This window comes from Chiloscyllium punctatum, chromosome 41 (genome assembly GCF_047496795.1).
Source record: "Chiloscyllium punctatum isolate Juve2018m chromosome 41, sChiPun1.3, whole genome shotgun sequence".
In the NCBI taxonomy this organism is placed as follows: Eukaryota; Metazoa; Chordata; class Chondrichthyes; order Orectolobiformes; family Hemiscylliidae; genus Chiloscyllium; species Chiloscyllium punctatum.
The window spans coordinates 6979723-6997483 of NC_092779.1; positions in this window are offsets into that span (position 1 = coordinate 6979723).

Sequence of the window (17761 nt, forward strand, 5' to 3'; positions counted from 1 at the left end):
CATGCTCAAACAAATATAATCCATTATCACCAGCCAGAGACCTGATAATTATTACCAAAATGGAAATGCCGAACAAATGTCTGAAAATATTCTTGCTGAAACCAATTTTAGATCATTTATTAAATTTGTGACTGACATCGAAGCGAGAATACTATTTTAGAGAAAGATATTGCAAACATTAGTGCGGTGGAATAGAAAGAGATGATAAGAACAACGCAATAAATTACTTTTTTATTGACAGGCTGATCATAATTCAGGATTATGTATAATCGAAAGTAATAATTCATCCATGGATTTTACTTCTTAAGATTCAGCAAGACTTTAGTTTCAAATGTTAATCTGGAGAAATTCTGAGTTCAATAGAATTTAATGCAGAGTGTCTAAAACTTTATGGATGATTATCCTTTATAACCGTATTTATAAACATTTCTTGTTCTGTATTGGTAAAATATATGTATTTCCTCTCAGAAATATTATATTTATTTCCTTATCATTTTAATACAGAAGAAAACACAATTCACAACATAACATAAACTTAAGGTAATTATGAAAGCAATATTCAAACTTGCAGGGACTCAGAACTCATGGCAATGTTAGTTCTTCATAAATTAATGTGAACTCTTGGCTGCCACTTCAGAGCAGAACTGGCAGAGTGATTGAGATATTTATCTGGATAAAATCTCATCTACCCTGGACTTAAAAAGATGATTTGTCACTGTTTGGGTAGGATGAGCTCACTACACCGCACCCCGATGATCTTGACCCAAAACTATTCTTCAATCGTGACACTGCTTGACATTCATAATTGTAGAATCATACAGCACAGGTGAGGCCATTCAGCCCATCAAAACAATGGCATTACTATTATTGAATTCCCCCACTATCAACATGCTAGAGTTACCATTGACCAGGAACTCAACTGTACTCACCATACTTATACAATGGCTGCCAGAGCGGGTCAGAAGCTAGGCATTCCACATCTTCCTGACTCCCCATACCCTGTAGACGATTGACAAGTCACAAATAAAGAGAATGATGGAATACACCCGTCTTGCTTAACTGAGTGGAACTTCACCAATATTCAACAAGCTTGAATCATCCTGGAATAATATCTATAAACATCCCCTCCCTCCACCACCAACATCCAGTAACAGCAGTGTGTGTTATCTACATGATGCACTGCAGAGATTTACCAAGACACCTTTAATGAAAACTTCCAAACCTGCAATTTCTCCCAATCTAGAAGTATGACTGCAGGAGATACACTGACTTACTGTCATCTTCCAGCCACTCACTATCCCAACTTGGAAATATATTGCTATTCCCTCACATTGACTGGGTAAAACTCCTGGAACTCCCTCCCTAAAGGTATTGTGGGTTAATCTGCAGTGCATGGACTGCAGTGATTCATGAGGGCAGCTCACATCTTCCTAACTGCAATTAGAAATAGGCAATAAATGCCAGAGAAACTCACATCCCATGAATTAATAAACAAGGGTAATTAAAAACAGATTATCTGGATAAATATCATATTTCCACTTGCAGAGTGAGCCATGAACAAATTGTCTGTCTGGTTTCCTATAATAACAACAGTGACTACACTCCAACAGTATAGTAGTAGCTACAAAACACTGAGAGGGTTTCTTAGTTGAATGATTAGTGCGTTTGCTCAGTAATGTCCTTGTAACAGCTGAGATGGTTATTAGGACTAATTTCCTCCATTTGACTTGAAGACATAATTGGTAATCCTCAGTGACAGACAATGTGACACGAAGCGATAAAAAAGCCCTGTGGGGTGCCTAGGATCTGTGCAAGTTGCTATATAAATGCAGGTCTTTAATGTTGTGGCGATGACCTCAATGTCATTTTTGTCACACAATATTAAATGCCATGAAATAGGAAAAGGTCGTTTGCACTACTGAGCTTTCCTCTTCCGAAAGCCATCCATAATCTGTGCTATCTCATGGTTTTTAATCAATTTATTTAATCTCCCAAAGGAACTGCTGCCAACAAAATAATACAATATAACCTCTCACTGACCCAGCTAGCAATCAAGTGAAAGATGTGAAAAAAATAACAAAATTACGCTGCAGTCTTTGCTACATTTATTGTTACTTCACAAAACTGTAGTCCTGGTTTCCAAGCTGGCTACATGGAATTAACTAGCTGAGGACTACAGTTAGCCAGTGACTAACAATGTGAACAGCACAGCACTGTGAAAAAGTATTTGAAACCCTTCATGCAACTTAATGTTAGAGCATGTGGTGCAATTATAGCACCCCTCACTCCAAATCACAAGATTGCATGTTCAACATACATTAATGTTGCAATGAAGCTAATCTACTTTTTATGTTTCTCTCAATTTAGATAATAAACTAGATTCTATTATTACAACCCTAGTTAGATCCCACTTGAAGTAGTGTGAACAGTTCTGGGCATCACACCCGAGGGAGGATTCATTGGCCTTGGAAGGAGTACAACGTAGGCTTACAAGAATGAAAACTGGACTTCGGGGCTAAGTTATGAGGAGAAACTATACAAATTAGACTTGTCCACTAGTTGGAGATTCTAGATAAAGGAGACATTGTCCAAAAAATAGGGCCAGCCCATCCAGGAAGGACGTTAGGAAGCACTTCAACAAACAAAGGGTGGGAGAGGTTTGGAACTCTCTTCCACAAATAACAGTGGATGCTGGGTCACTTGTTAATTTTAAATCTGAGACAGATTTTTTTTAAGTAAGTGTATTAAGGAATATGGCCAAAGGCAGGTATATGGAGTTAGGCCACACATCAGCAATGATCTCATTGAATGGCAGAGCAGACTTGAGGGGCTGAATTGCCTACTACTGTTTCTATGTCCCCAACTAGCATTCTGTGTTACATAAATGTAATCTTACTGCTTTACATAGAATATGTCTTGGGGAACCTCTGTTAGATCATTTAGAGAAATCCTAGTCGATGATGCATAAGGCACCTGAAGAGCATGCCTTCATTATGACCTTTTATATTTCACAGACACTTCATTCTGGATGTTTTCAACTTTTCATCTGTCGGGGGGGGTGGGGGGGGGGGGGGAGGGGAATTGAGGAAGCTGGTGAAATCACATTTATCCCGTGTGGTTGTAGGCTCCCAAGGTGGAATATGAGGTGTTCTTCCTCCAGGTATCAGATGATAACAGTTTGGCGATGGAGGAGGCCTAGGACCTGCATGTTCTTGACAGAGTGGGAGGGGGAAGTTGAAATGTTCAGCCACGGGGCGGTGGGGTTGGTGGGTACGGGTGTCCCAGAGATGTTCTCTGAAACAATCCTCAAGAAGTCTCCCTGATGTGGAGGAGACCACATCGGCTGCAACGGATGCAGTAGATGACATTGGTAGAGGAGCAGGTAAATTTCTGACAGTTGTGGAAGGATCCCTTGGGGCCTTGGACGGAGATGAGGGGAGTTGTGTGGGCGCAGGTTTTGCACTTCCTGTGGTGGCAGGGAAAGGTGCCAAGAGTGGGGTGTGGGCTGGTGGGGTGTGTGGACCTGACGAGGGAGTCGCAGAGGGAATGGTCTTTCCGGAATGCTGATAGGGGTGGTGAGGGAAATATATCTTTGATGGTGGTGTCCGTTTGGAGTTGGCGGAAGTGGCAGAGGATGATGTGATGTATGTGGAAGTTGATGGGGTGGAATGTGAGGACCAGGGATGTTCTGTCCTTGTTGCATTGGGAGGGGTGGGGTTCAAGGGCAGTGGTGTGTGAAGTGGAGGAGATATGCTGGAGGGCATCATCAACCACATGGGAAGGGAAGTTACAATCTTGGAAGAAGGAGGCCATCTGGGACTTTCTGAGGTGGAACTGGTCATCCTGAGAACAGATGCGGTGGAGGTAGAAAAATTGGGAATAAGGGATAGCATTTTTACAGGAGGCAGGGTGGGAGGAGGTGTGGTCTAGGTAGCTGTGGGAGTCGGTGGGCTTGTAGTAGATGTCTGTGATTAGTCAGTTGCCAGAGATGGTGATGGAGAGGTCCAGGAAGGGGAGGGAGGTGTCCAAATTGATTCAGGTGAATTTGAGGTTGGGGTAGAAGTTGTTGGTAAAGTTGATTATTTGTTCAACCTCCTTGTGAGAGCACGAGGCGGCACTGATACAGTCATCAATGTAGTGGAGGAAAAGGTGGGGAGTGATGCCGGTGTAGCAGTAGAAGATGGATTGATCCATGTATCTGACAAAGAGACAGGCATAGCTGGGTCCCATGCAGGTGCCCATGGCTAGCCCTTTGGTTTGGAGGAAATGGGAGGATTGGAAGGAGAAGTTGAGGGTGCAGACCAGTTCATCCAGATGGTACCGGTACCGGTTGGGACGCCATGAGAGAAAGAAATGGATGGCTTGGAGACCTTTGTCGTGGCAGATCACTGTGTACAGGAACTGGATGTCCATGTTGAAGATGAGGCTTTGGGGGCCGGGGAAATGAAAATCTTGGAGGAGGTGAAGGGCGTGGGTGGGGGCTGTTGTGAATACAGGTAGGGAGTTCCTGGACTAAGGTGGACAGGATGGTGTCGAGGTAGGAAGAGATGAGTTTGGTGGGACAGGTGCCGGCTGAGACAACAGGTCGACTGGGGCAGTCAGGTTTGTGAATCTTGAGTAGGAGGTAGAAGCAGGTGGTGCTGGGTTCACGGACAATGAGGTTGGAGGCAGTGAATGGGAGATCCCAGAGGTGATGAGGTTGTGGATGGTCTGGGAGATGATGTTTTGGTGATGGGAGGTGATGTCATGATCAAGGGGGCAGTAGGAGGAGGTGTCTGCGAGTTGGCGCCTGGCTTCAGTGGTGTAGAGATCGGTGCACCACACTACAACTGTGCCCCCCTTGTCTGCGGGTTTGATGGGGAGGTTGGGGTAAGAGCAAAGAGAGCGGAGGGCTGTGTGTTGTGAGGGCAGCAGGTTGGGGTGGGTGGCGGGGGGGGGGGGGGTGGACAGGTTGAGGCGGTCGATGTCACGGCAGCAGTTGACAATTGACAATCAATTTTTCAATGTATAATTTCAGTTACATCACACTGTAAATTTTTGCTATAAATTCTGTGTTACGATTGAGCCCTCCAAAACCACCTGATGAAGGAGCGTCGCTCCGAAAGCTAGTGTGCTTCCAATTAAACCTGTTGGACTATAACCTGGTGTTGTGTGATTTTTAACTTTGTACACCCCAGTCCAACATCGGCATCTCCAAATCATAACTGGCCTGTCGTTTCCCATTTTCTCTCTCCATTCCTTTGTCAATAAAAGAGTTCTATTTGCCAGTTACCAAGCTACTGGAATATTCCCTGAATAAAGGGGTTTGGGAATGTTTGAAATAACACATCAAATATCTCCCAGCCAGTTCTTTAAAATCCTCGGATGATGTCCATTCAGACCTTGGGGATTGTCAGCCAACAACTGCATCAAACTTCTCAGTACCACTTCCCTGGTGATTGTAGTATGTTAAATTCCTCCCTCCCTTCCATTTTCCACTTTACAGTTATTTCTGGGATGTTACTTCTATTCATTATAATGAAGACTAATGTAAAACATCTGCATTTAAAAGTTGTTCAATAAGGAACCATCGATCAGATTATTTTATAGGATAGTAGACCATGATGTTGGGGGTAGCATATTGGCAAGGATATGGGACTGAATAGCTAAAGAAGGCAGGGTTGGGTCAAGGATGTGTGGTATTTTCAGATTGGCACACTGTAATTAGTGGAATGCCACATAGATCAGTGTTGGGGCCACAATTACTTATAATATACAATAAAGGTGTGAACCAGAGAAGTGAATATACTGTCATCAAGTTTGGAATTGACACAGAAAATAGGTGGAAAGATAAGGGGTGAGGATGACAAAGAGTCTGCAGAGGGATGTAGACAGGTTTAATGAGTGGGCAAAAATGTGCAGATGTAATATTGACATGATCCCAGTTGATATGATTACCGGACAAGTCAGATTTCAGAAACCTGGCTTGTTGGATCATATTTCATTTTATTTTGTCTTTAACCAACTGATATCTTGTGGCAACTTAAGCAGACAATGCTACAGATCTTGATTTTTTTCAATAAAACAGAAATTTAATAACAAAAACAGAAATGAGCAGAAAATAGAATAATGCAAAATATCTACATTTCATATAAATTCAAAGATTGTTAAACACAATTAAAAAAAAAACTCATTCATGGGATTTAGGTAAAACTGCTGGACAAGCATTTATTACCTAAGCCTAATTGAGATAAGAGTCAACCACTTTGCTGTGGGTCTGGAGTCACATGTAAACCAGACCAGGTCTGGATAGCAGTTTCCTTCCCAAAAGGATAATAGTGAATCAGATGTTTTTTTTTCTGACAATGGATTCATGATCATTGTTAGCTTCTCTTTTCCAGTTTTTTTAAAATATTGATTTCAAATACTGTGGTGGGATTCAAGGCCATGTCCACAGAATGTAACCTGTGTCTCTGAATTAACAGTCTAGCAATAATACCACGGGGCCATTGCCTCCCTCATTCTATTAATCTAGGAGTTTAATTCTATTAATCCCAAAACACTCATTTATAAATTGCAAATAAACAAAACAGCTTCCATACAGTATCCAAATATTACTTGAGTAATCCTCCTCTGCAGTTACTCTATCTAACACCTCAGTAGGCTTAATTTAGTTGCAATTTCAGATTTTATATTGGAACTGCAGATAGTTTCTTCCTGAACTATCAGAGGCCCTGATTAAATGCATTGATCTTTAAGTAATCTATTCATGGTTTTGTCCTAACACTTCTGGTCTTGGACTTGCATGAACTCCTCAATAAAAGATACACTAATGTGGGATACATCTTTCCCTTCTCAGAAGCACTTTTCTACACTGCTATTTGTTTACAAAGACTTCACAATACCATCCTATTTAAAGTCAAAAGTGAAACTAAAAGTTACTCTTTTTCGCATATGGGTGTTTCCCTTCAGTTTAAACAAGAGCACAAGAAATATACACAATATGCTAGCTGAGGCCAAATTCAAAGTTGACAAAGCATGATGAGAAATAATTCGACAAAACAATGTAAGACTTTTAGCCTATCAACTTGATAGATGTTCTGTCATTAAGCTGTTCAGAGGTGTTATGACACACCTCTGGAGCAAGTGGAACTTGAACCTGGGCCTCCCAGCTCATAGGAAGGGGTATTATCACTGCACCACAACAGCACCCCTTAGCAAATCATCTATAAGTAACGAAAATATTCCTAGATGATTTATTCACACTAAACCAGTGAGAAAAAAAGATCAGGATATCAGATTTTGACCTCATCTATGATTCACACCATACTTTCTGCCATGTTATCAAAAAGTAAATGTGCCAATGATATATTTACACCTATGTTAAATGCACATTAACAGAATGTGTGTTCACACTTTAGATTCATTAAATAATTACTTTCCATGAATGAAGACCAAATTAAAAAAAAATTGCAGACCAAGATCAGAAGTAGAGTAATTCTTTGGAGGATCAAATTATTTAGTGGCTACAGTTTCAGTTTTTCCGAGGTAATTTCATTTGAACTGATTATACTAAGTGCAATCCACCTGAAATATTTTTCAGGAAACTGCCACAAAGGCAGGAAGATGAATATTTGATTGAAAAATAAAATCCCTTGTTATAATGGTAATAATTTTAACTTCAAAGCACTAACGAAACCTCTTTGTGAGCTGTAAATCTCAGTGGACCACTTACGCACTTTCATCTAATTATAGTTGCAGTTTAACAAAGGACTCAAAAGCTTTCCAGTTCAAAGTGAATGATGCTTCAAATGGAATTGTCCATCTAACTTGTCATCCTTAGTGGATTATCAATGCAGATTTCCAAAAAGCACACCCCAAGTGACATCCACTGCTCGTAAAATATTCTTCATTGTTTTCTGAAAGATTGACTCATCATTTCAGCTGCATATCTTTGGAATTTGAATTAATACACAAGGGAGTATTAGGAACTCAGTGAAATCTCTCCATCATGTCTCATCTGTCTCTTTCCTAGTGACATTTTTTTAAAAGAATTAACCCTTGTGTATCCAGTTGCAGAAACTTTGCATTTCTATAGAAAGTTGAGAGTGTAGTGCTAGGAAGACATCGCAGATCAGGCAGCATCTGAGGAGCAGGAGAATCGATGTTTTGGGCATAAGCCCTTCATCAGGAATGAATCGTTCCTGATAAAGGGCTTATGCCCAAAACATCGATTCTCCAGCTCCTTGGATGCTGCCTGACTTGCTGTGTCTTTCCAGCACCACACTCTTCAAATCTGATCTCCAGCATCTGGAGCAGTCCTCACTTTCTCCTATCTCTATTGGAAGGCTTGTTTAGCCAGGCTCTGTTAGAATTTCTGGAGACTCCACAATCATACTGATCCTGAAATTTACATACAGAAAGCTGTTTATAAGTACAGTAATGTGAATGAAATTATAATGTGGAGGGGCCGGTGTTGGACAGGAATGGACAGAGTCAGAAGTCACATGATACTGGGTTATAGTCCAACAAGTTTATTTGTAATTCCAAGCTTTCAGAGCGTTGTTCCTTCATCAACAGACATTCCAGATTCAAAAGCAGTATTTTGTGATTTCAAACAAACCTATCGGACTATAACCTGGTGTCATGTGACTTCTGACTTTGTGACTGAAATTGGACAGTCTCCTTTTCTGTCTCAGGTGGACGTATACCTCCCAACAGCATTAGTCAGATAAAGAAGAAGGGAGGTTCTATCCAGTGTCTTGGCCAATATTTATCCTCAATCATGATTGCAGATTATCTGGTAATTAACACTATGTTGATTGTGATACTTTGTTTTATGCAAATGACTTCATACATTTCCTGTCTTATCGCTTTGCTCAAACTTCAGAAGTGCTCCATTGGCTGTGAAATGTTTCGAATCATCCCAGAGTCAAGGAAGATGCCAGAGCAGTGTATTTTCTTATTTCTGTTGTCAAACTTTTTCACATGTGAAAATGAAAATTCCAATCAGCTCAGCACACTGCCTCAAGTTTTCAGGATGTCCAGGAGGGAAATACACATTTGTAATCCCTTAAAAGCCAAGTGCAAAATGGATAGATTTATTCTGGTAACCTTCACTACAAACTTGAGAGCTCTTAAACCCTTTGTTAAGTTGCAACTATAATTAGATAGATGGCACTAAATGGTCCATCGAGAATTACACCTCACAAAAGGCTTCATTATGGCTTTGAAGTTGAAATTACAACAATTATAGCTGGGGATATATATTTAAATCAGATATACATCTCTCTGTCTTCATAGCAATTTCTTGAATAATATTTTAGGTACATGGGACTTAATATAATCCGTTCAAAAGGAATCAAATTGGAAGAAGCAGGACCTGTTAACACCCTAAAGCAATGTTATCATTCAAAGACTTCACTACTGCATTTGATACTCTTTTTTTTGTCAGGTCCTCATTTATGGCCAGTAATTATTTCATTCATCTTAGGTGTGAAAACAATCAGTAAAGTCAGCATTTGTAAGTGTGACTGTGTTTTAATCAGATATGGAGCAGAAATATTGCCTTATTCATTTAAATGTGAACATTCAAATCAGTAATTACACATCACAATGAAGCTATTGCTTATTCACCAATAAGGGGTGACATAGTGGAATGTGATAATCTGGTAATGTCCTGGACTAGTAACCAGAGCCCCAGGCTAATGCTCTTGGATCATGGTTTTGAATCCTACTGTGACAAATGGTTAAATTTGAATTGAAGAAAAATCTGGAATTAAAAACTAGTCTACTGGTGTTTGTCATAAAAAATGGATCTGATTCAGTAAGGCTCTTTAGAGAAAGGAATCTGCTTTTGAAACCAGCCTGGGTGCTTTTCTCTGTGGTTGATGCTCAGGAAGTTAAGAATGAATAAAGGTATAACATTGACATGATGATTAACAGCAATCATAGATATATGGAGCCAGAAGAAATGTAAAGGGGTAAGTGTTAAATTGTGTTAGCAAGGGTAAGTTTTGTGTATGTGCATGTGTTTAAAAGTGTGCATTCTACACATTAGCTGCAAACTCTAACGGGAACTTAAAGACCCAAAATTGGACAATCTTTTCAGCAAGTGTCATCATCTGGTATGTTTCTAATTAAAACACAATTGCCAGTCTGATAATATTGCTGTGTTTTCTTTATAGTTCAGCCCTTGTAGCAGAAACCATGAAGACCATAAGGTCTTCAAGGTATACTGTCCATCTGGTCTGGGATCTGTGCAATTTGATAATTCATTCATACTAAGTAGAATTTGAAACATGGCTACACCTTCTCCCAGTTTTCTCAGTCACCCTCTTGTTGTTCACAGGGTTACTGTGGGAACTGATCAGTATGCAGCCTGTTGTGGGTTGTGAGACCAACCCGGGCAGTTTAATACAGAGATGTACACTGATAGGAATATACAGCAGCTGTATATTTGGCCTGCATTAATACAGAGATGTACACTGATAGGAATATACAGCAGCTGTATATTTGGCCTGCATTTGTCTAGGCCAGCACCACTGTGTCTCCAATATCAATATTCCTTGGTAGAGTGCATGGGGCCAAGCAGAATGAGGTGACGGATATTGTTATTACCCAGAGAAGAATTGCACAATCCAGTAAGGAAAGAATAGTGCTTTATATGGGGGAATAGAGTACAGGAAGGTGATGTATTGCAAGAGCTGTAATCAGACTAATACAGAGAGAGAGATTAGCAAAGTCTTACCTTGGCAGACCTGATTCTATGAACAGTACACAAGCCTTGGTCCCTCCAACATCAATCACTTTGCCCCCTGACTTTCACTTTCCAGTTAATACCAAAACTAGGATAAGCTTTCCTCAGGCAGGTATTGTTCACCCATCTCCTCACTGAGCCATTGAAAATGATGAATGATCAGGCAGTGGCTTTGCTCCATTAGCTCCCAGCCACTCTGGGATCACTCACTGCAAACCGTACAATTGGCTTGCAGTAAACCCTGCATCATAGTGGCTCAATCAGCAAGCCAGGGAAATGGTTAAACTCCGAGAGTGACTCGGTACACAATTGTTAGGGAGGCAGATTTCCTAATAAAAGCAAAATACTGTGGATGATGAAAATCTGAAACAAACACAGAAATTGCAGGAGAAACTCAATCATTCTGGCAGTATCCATAGAGAATGAAACAGAGTTAAGGTTTCAAGTTTGATGTGACTCTTTTCCTGAACTCAAAATGTTAACTCTGTTTCTCTCTTCATTGATGCTGTGTTTCTCCAGTGGTCATCCTAATCCTTTGATAAAACCATCTGCATTAACATTCTCAGAGCTGGGGTCAATATGGAAAGTCACAAAGCGTCATGTGGGCAAATGGCTAAGTGTGAATTTCTCAATGGATTTGATGGTGGCCTTAATGAGCATCAGACCTAGTCAAGTGAATAAAAACTCCTTAGGGCACTGAAAAACTGTGAGCAAAACAACAAAGAAGACAACACCTTTCTTTGTAATCAAGTTCAACTAATCTGTTTCAGCAACTCAGCTGAAATTACTCAATGTAACTGACTTGATTCCCGTAATGATGAATATACTATAAATTGTCTATGTGTGTTTCCTTATTAATTTGGATATTTACTTTTATAATCTTCAATGACAGTTTTCCAATTATTCATTTGGTTTTCCTTTAAAAACATATAATGACAAGAACTATTCTCTTCTGAAAGTGTACTTCACATGACCATTCTATTCAGGGGAGATAATAATGTAAATGATTCTTTCATTTGAAGTTTGGCTTTTTACCCATATCATCTACTTAGATAATAATGTATATACATAAATGAACTGCTTCTATGTACACTATCGCTGCCTTTTTAATTTTGCAAGACGTGAATTATATCACCTCTCAATCTTTGTTGCAGAAAGAGAAAAAAAATCACAATTTAACCTTTGTCATCTTCTCCTGATAATTCGATTTGAATTCTGCAACAGCCTTTGTTATTCATTTCTCAGCTCCCAATACATCAATGTCACTTTGAAAGTAGGGTTGCTATAATTGCACACAATGTTCCAAATGAAGCTTTATCAACAAGTTATACAGGATTATAATAATCAGTTACAAGTGATAATAAAATGGCTTTGATATTATTCCCGCTATTGTGCTTGGATTAGTCTTGTTGATAACAGTTTTCACAGTGAATGAATATTTTCAGAGAATGATTGACAGCTAAATCCAAATCTCTTATTCTCTACTTTATCTACAGGGGCCCATTAGCTATTCCAATTGTGTAGTGTTTTATATAGATTAGCCTCATGCAGTATGATTAAAAACAGCAATGCTGTTTCATTCTATTGGATTTTGTTTTGGAGGATTAGAAGAAGCAGATCACTCTAAATTGTTGAGAAGTATTCAATGTTATAGAAGATATACCATGCAATGTCTGCTGTTGACTGAATGTGAAATGTAAGGAAAAAAACCATTAAATAGGCAGACTGGACAGTTAGCACGGTGAGGTAGGAAGCTCATTTGGACCGGCTAAGGTTGCTATGAAGTCTCTGTCATGTCAGTGTTGCCTGAGGTAGTATGACCCTCAGGTTCAACTTGCCATCAATTGTTTCTCTAACGAGACAATCGCAAATAGTGATTTTTTAACTTCTCACTGTAAGTTCACTACATTTCTAACACAACACAGGAGCAATTAGAGTGAACAAACAAACCCATTTCTAAAGTGCTGTCAGGTTGAAGTTAGATGGTCAACATGGGCAAAGATTACAAGTAATTCTAAACTGCCCATCTTCCTCATGTGACCAGAAATTCTTTGACCATAAGGGAAAGGGTTTTCCAAGACTATCTCTCCCACAAGCTTGACCATGTTGCCTTCAGCTCTCCATCTGTATCCCCTTCACCCTTTGATATTCATTCTTTCAAAGGATACAAAGACCCAACTCAGTGCTGAAGAGGGAATGGCAAGGTCCAGGTAATGTCCCGGGACCTGGGTTCAAATCCCACTATGGTAAGAGGTAGAATTTCAATTCAGTAAAGAAAAGTCTGGAATTAAGGTCTGATGATGACAATGGAGCCATTGTTAATTGTTGAAAAAAAAATCTGGTTCACTCTTGTCCTTCATGGAAGGAAACTGTCAACTTTACCTGGTCTGGCCCAAAATGTAACACCCGAAACAGAGCAATGTGGTTGACTCTAAACGGCCTTCTCGGCAATTAGGAATGGGCAATAAATGTTGGCCCAGCCAGTGACAGCTTCATTCCATGAATGAATAAAACTTTGGAGGAAGAATTGTGAAAACATTATCGGCCTCACTGCTGCGGCAATGGATAACTTCCAGAATGCACATGCATACAGTTAAAATTGAAGACTAAGAAGTTGTCAGCTTGAGCCTGTTCTGCCATTCTGATCCTCTATTTCAATGTCATTAGTTACAAGAAATCTATCAATCTCTGTCTTGAACTAACTCAATGATTGAACCTCCACAGAGAGGGTAAAGAATTCCAAATATTCACCAGTTTGAGTGACAAAGGTTTTCCTCATCTCAGCCCAAGTTGGTCCCTCATCCTGAGATTGTGCTCCTTGGTTTTGTACCTCCTCAGCCAAGAAAGCATCCATTCTGCAACTAATGATGTCTTCATGTTTTTTATCAAGAAGAACTGCTTTTTCTTGTGTTTGCATTTTAACTGTCCTGTTTACATAAATCGTGCTTTGCTTCACATTGTGTAGTTTGACCAATCGCATCAGATCTGGAACACGCACTTCACATCTACCTTTAAAATAAAAAAGAGTTAGGGTCTGGCTACCTTCTTAAAATATTTTGAGGTAGTCTGGTCTGGTCCATAATATTACCTTTCTATATTTTTGCACAAGGCCCCATAAGTCTCTGAGTAAAAGCATTTAATAGTTTCCCACAGCTTGACACATATTCAATTTTCTGTATTCTCCTTAGCAAAGACAGTAATCTCATGAGCCCTTATCTTGTGTGCCAACCTTTCATGTGACACTTTATCAAATGACTTTTATGAATCTAAAGATATTGTACTGCCTGGTTCTCCATTATCTGCTGTGCTAGATAAAGCCTCAAACAATACTAATAGATTTTGCAAAGAAAGTCAAAAATTTAAATTAAATGAAAATTGCTCAGATTTTGAACAAATTCATATTTTCAGTGGAGCAGTTGCAGCTTAATGAATATATCAGGGAGATGTATTTTCAGATTTGGAGTTGCTTCCCAAAGGCTGAATTTTTGCCAGCGTTGCAATTGAAATACAAAGGGAGTTAGCCGGATGAATGTGGAATTAAATGTGTAGTTCATGCCAACATTATCATGTTGTTTTAGTAAATATTTATAATTGATACTGCTGAATAAATTCCATCACTGGAGGCTAAAAATTACCATTAACAGTAACAGCAGACAAGTGCTTAATGGGTTCATATGCCATGTCTTTAACCACTATTTTAATTGCAGTGCTAACTCTTTTCAAATAATCAGCTTAATACCATCACTAAAATAGTGAAAACAGAAAAATCCTATGAATGTGTTAATTATTTGTCTGCTAATACCACCAGCAATAATTTATAAAATTATGTCAAAAGGTACATTAAGTACAACATGATATCCCAATTTTATGGAAAATTATATTTAGTAATAGCAAGTAATAGCATCATTATCTGCATTTATTCCCAATTTGTTACAAATATTTAAGATTTTTTTAAAGTAATTAAACATAAATGGGACAATTAGATGAGTGCATCTTTCTTTTCTCCATCTGAAGTATCCTTGCTGGTCACCATCATCACTCCCATATTTAACCAGGGCCAAGAGAAGGTGCTCTGATTTTAACTGAGCTTTCCTAGACTCCCCAAGGGGTCTCTGCTGGATGGTACAGGTGTAGGATTATGAATATATGATTTATTGAGACACATTTTGGCTTTATCAATGAATTAATCACAAATCATTTTTAAAAATGAAACTGTTCTAAAACAAGATTAGAATCCTAAGCCAATCTAGGTAAGGGTCCACTGCAAAGCACCAGACTTTTGCAACAAAATTGCACATTTTGAAGGATGTGGGACATTGGCATTTAACCTGACAGAATTCTTTAACAACTTGATAGGATAGATACAGTGACGCTGAAATCCCATAATGCAGAATCTAGAACGAAGAGACTGCCTCAAGATATGGGATCAGTCAGTGAGATGAGGGAAGATTTCCTTACTCAGAGGAGACACTTTCCCTCAGCTGCATGTCTATATACAGCCACTCTGATGTTCTGTTGTTATGGACTAGGCCAGATCACTCAAAACATTCTTAAGCAGGCAGCTCCAACCATAACTTTGCAATTTGTTTCAGAAGGTGTATGGTGAAAATTACCCAGATTAAGTTGGCTAGGTTGACTACTGGATTTAAAAGCAAACAAAAATTTATTCACAAAATTACACAATGGAAAATAAAGAACAGAATAAAGAACCCCTAAGAACTCAGCCTATCTAACCAGATTTAATTTTGCTGTTCTGAATATACACAATAGTCCCAATAAGCAAACTCCCTTTAAAAACCAATATAAATGGAACACATGCTTATAGGCTGAAGTTGAAGGGTAGAAGAGAGAGAGAGAGAGAAAGAGAGAGAGATTTTCCACACAGCTCCCTGTTGAACTTCCATCCAGTTCAAGACTGAACTAAACTTCCCAACTAGAGAGCTGACCACTCCCCTTTCATTATACAGGTCACTTTTAAAACATGACCACTTTGGCCTGAAGTCTCATCTGTTTACATAGAAACAAAAGGCCTCTCAAAATCCTTTTCATCTCTGTACCAAACCAGACTGATTGGAGCCCAGTCTGGTTTATTACCCCTCTGAACAAAATCAAGGGCAGAGTGTCCTTGAGCCAAGGAACAGCTTTTAGAAAAAAAAAGGACTAGCTTTGTGACACCACTCCCCTTAAAAAAAAACAATCAATACCAAAAGATGGTTTCATTCGTTACCCTTCAAAACCTGGTTAGTAGTCTAAACACACATATACACTATATTAACTATAAACATGCACAATCACATGCAAAGTCAAGCCGCAGTACACCCACCACCGAATGCCTCCAAATCTCATTCGAGTCTCAATAACACATCGGCAATCATGTTTCTGTGACCTGCCACCTGCACAATTGTCAAATTGAATGGCTGCAACAACAAGCTCCATCTAAACAGGCTGGCGTTTTTGTCCTTAAATTTTTATACAAATGTCAATGGGTTGTGATCAGTGTACACGATTGTCTCAGATGTGTTGCTGGTAATATAGACACTGATATGTTGTAATGCCAACACCAAGCTCAAAGTCTCTTTCTCCACCGTAAAATATATCTGTTGATGAACGTTCATCTTCTTGGAAAAATACCCAATGGGTCTTTCTATTCCTTTATCATCCTCCTGCAGTAGGACCACACCGACCCCCACATCACTGACATCGATAGCCACCTTGAACGGCTTCATGTAATCTGGTGTGGCTAATACTGGGGCAGTGGTGAACACAGATTTTAGGCTGTCAAATGCCTTTTGACAGACCGCTGTCCACTGAAACTTCTTGCCGTTTTTAGATTAGATACTCGACAGTATGGAAACAGGAAACAAGTCCACACCGACCCTCCGAAGAGCAACCCACTCAGACCCATTCTCATACCCTATATTTACCTCTGACTACTGCGCCTAACACTATGGGCAATTTAGCATGGACAATTCACCTGCTTGAACATCTTTGGATTGTGGAAGGAAACCCATGCAGACATGGGGAGAATGTGCAGACTCCATACAGACAGTCTCCTGAGACTGGAAACCTGGGTCCCTGGTGCTGTGCTAGCCTCTGAGCCACCATACCACCCATTTTTAACAATTGAGCGAGTAGAGCAGACATACTGCTAAAGTTTGGCACAATCTTTTTGTAAAATCCACTCAACCCAGGAAGCGTAGTACTACTTTTTTGTCGATGGTGTGGGAAATTCTCCAGTTACTTTCAGTTTTGCATCTCGTGGGGCCATTTGTCCATGTCCAATAACATTGGCCCAAGAAGGTTACTTCAGCTTTGGCAAAGTCATTTTTAACTCGGTTTACCACCAAGTCTGCCTTCTGAATTCAATTGAACAAGTCCGATAAATGCTGAAAACGAGTGACTAAAAATCACCAGGTTATCAATATACATCACACAGTTGGGTAATCTGGCAATGACCTTATTAGTCAGTCTCTGAAATGTGGATGGAGCATTTTTCATGCCAAATGGCATGACTTTGAATGAATATAGTCCATTTGGCATTACGAAAGCCGAAATTACGTTTGCTCTCTCTGATATAGGTACTTGCCAGTAGCCTCTGAGCAAGGCCAACTTAGAAATGTAAGATGATTGCCCCACATTTTTGACACAGTCCTCCAACCGTGGAATTGGATATGTAATGGTGTTGACTTTGCAATAGTCCACACATAACCGTTGGGTACCATCTGGCTTTGGCACCATGACAATGGGTGACCTCCAGTCACTGTAGTTAACTTTGATTATGCCATCTTGGGGCATGCGCTCTATTTCCTTCTGAACCTGTGCCTGCTTTAGTGGGTTATGCCTATAAGGATGTTGCTTAATCAGAAAGCATCTGCTATCTCTACATCATGCACAATTAGGTTAGTACTTCCCAGTTTATTTCCACATATCTCCCCATGTGATAACAATAACTCTTTCAGATCATTTTGATTTTCTTGTGGAAGGTAACTCAATAATTTATCCCAATTTTTGTCAACTTCCTCA